The following is a 2,500-nucleotide window of genomic DNA, read 5'->3' as shown; positions in this document are numbered from 1 at the left end:
TCCATCATCCCTCCTCTCCCTCTCATCACCCATTCTCCCTATCCCTCATCATCCACCCTCCCTCTCCTCCATCACCCACCCTCCCCTCCTCCCATCACCCATTCTCCCTCCCTCCATCATCCACTCTCCTCTCCCTCCATCATCCACCTCCTCTCCCTCCTATCACCCACATTCTCCCTCTCCTCCATCACCTCCCTCTCCCTCCCATCATCCTCCCTCTTCCTCCTATCAGCCCATTTTTCCCTCTCTTCTCCTCTATCACTTCCATTCTCCCTCTCCCTCCCATCATTCACCCCTCCTTCCCCTCCCATCACCCCATTCTCCCTCTCTCCTCCCATCATTCCACCCTCCCTCTCCATCCCATCATCCACCTCTCCCTCTCCCTCCCATCACCCATTCTCCCTCTCCCTCAATATCCACTTCCCTCCCCTCTCCTCTCCCATCACCCACCCTCACTCTCCCTCCCATCATCCACTTCCTCCCTCTCCCTCCTGCCCCTCCCTCTCCCTCACATCACCCATTCTCCCTCTCCCTCCATCACCCTCCCCTCCCTCTCCCTCCCATCACCCATTCTCCCTCTCCTCCTCCCATCATCCACTCTCCCTCTCCCTCCCATCACCCCATTCTCCCTTCCTCCTCCCACCTATCCACCCTCCTCTCCCCCTCTCTCCATCACCCATTCTCCCCCTCCTTCATCACATCCACCACTCCCTCTCCCTCCCATCATCCACCCTCCCTCTCCTCATCATCCACTCTCCCTCTCCCTCCCATCCCCTTACACCCCTCCCTCTCCCTTCCCACTGGACTCCACCCTCCCTTCTCCCTCCCTATCACCCATTCTCCCTCTCCCTCCCCATCATCCACCCTCCTCTCCCTCCCACCATCCACCCTCCTCTCTCCCTCCCATCATCCACCCTCCCTCTCCCTCCCATCACCCATTCTCCCTCTCCCTCCCATCATCCACCCTCTCTCTCCCTCCCATCACCCATTCTCCCCTCTCCTCCATCATCCACCCTCCCTCTCCCTCCCATCATCCATTCTCCCTCTCCCTCCCATCACCTCTCCCATATTCTCCATCTCCCTCCCCACCATCATCCACCCTCCCTCTCTCCCTCCCATCACCCACCCTCCTTCCCCCTCCCATCACCCATTCTCCCTCTTCCCCCATTATCACTCCCCCCTCCCCCCTCCCCCCCTCCCCCCTTGATCCCACGGAGACGCGCGCAACCTTCTCACGCGATTGTAGCGTAAAGCGAATTATGATTTTTGACGCGAATTAATAAACCTCGGTAATCGACCTCGCGCCAATTATACACGCGGCGGCACGTTTGCGACGCTCTGGGGCCGTCACGTCCAAAGCCACTCGTTCTTTGTCTGTCTGTCTGTCTGTCTGTGTCTGGTCCTGTCTGTCACTCTGGTAATGTTTGTCACTGGTTTGACGCCTTTTTTTTTTTTTTTTAGATCTTTTTGTTTGTTGTGTCTGTTTGTGTGTGTGTTTCTTTTCTCTGTTTCTGCCTCTCTCTCTTTCTCAATCTCTCTCTTTCTCTCTCTCTCTCTCTCTCTCTCTCTCTCTCTCTCTCTCTCTCTCTCTCTCTCTCTCTCTCTCTCTCTCTCTCTCTCTCTCTCTCTTTCTTTCTTTCTCTTTCTTTCTCTTTCTCTTTCTCTTTCTCTTTCTCTCCCTGTCCCTCTGGAACGAAGGTCAAAATGCCGCGGGATGAAAGCAGTGATGTAACCTCTCTATGTGGCTTTGTTTGTCTCCAAGATGTCGCTAATACACAAATAACCAACTATCATGAACCTGTCATTATTGTTAAGTATATGCATAAGCAACATGACCCAACTTTGTTTTTCATTGGTGTTAATGTCTTTTTTTAAATTCTCTTGTTATTGCCATAATTTGCTGCTATATTCATTTCTCGAAAGGATATTCTACCTTCCGTCATCAACACCTGGCTATTGACTGCAGTTCTGTCAATGTTGCAATTTCATTTCCCTTACATTCGTTGTGACTTCATCGCCAGCGGCCAGCATCGTCACCATCAGTACTATCCTCACAGCGATCTATAATCATTTGATCATCACGTTGTAACAATACCGTCATCATCAAAAAGCATCGCTATAATTACCGTCAATATAATCACCATCATCATTATCCGACCGGCTGTCTTCACCAAAGGGTTGTACGGCGCGACTATGCTTGCCTCCCCCCCCACACCCCCACCCACCCACACCCCCATTGCCATCTGAACCCACGAGGTGAAAACCCTGTGCTCACGTGGACAGGCTCTCACGATTCTCTCTCCCTCTCTATCTATCTATCTATTTATCTATCTTTATCGCTCTCTCTCCCTCTCTCTCTCTCTCTCTCTCTCTCTCTGTCTCTGTCTCTCTCTCTCTCTCTCTCTCTCTGTCTCTGTCACTTCCTATTCATCGCTTCATATTTCTCTTTGATTGTCTATCTGTCTGTGTCTGATCAGTCTCCCTTCCCCCATCCCTCTCT

The 2,500-nt window shown here is 52.2% G+C and overlaps 1 protein-coding gene across 1 annotated transcript in view; it reads right to left on the bottom strand.

The window, feature by feature from the left end:
- LOC138865918 (myb-like protein D) overlaps window positions 1-2,500 on the bottom strand; it is a 13,236-nt gene that overhangs the window by 5,848 nt on the left and 4,888 nt on the right. The gene's annotated exons all lie outside the window — the stretch shown is intronic.

This window comes from Penaeus vannamei, chromosome 23 (assembly GCF_042767895.1).
Source record: "Penaeus vannamei isolate JL-2024 chromosome 23, ASM4276789v1, whole genome shotgun sequence".
Lineage (NCBI taxonomy): Eukaryota > Metazoa > Arthropoda > Malacostraca > Decapoda > Penaeidae > Penaeus > Penaeus vannamei.
Note: the sequence above shows the minus strand (reverse complement) of the source record. Positions and strands in the feature narration are given on the sequence as shown.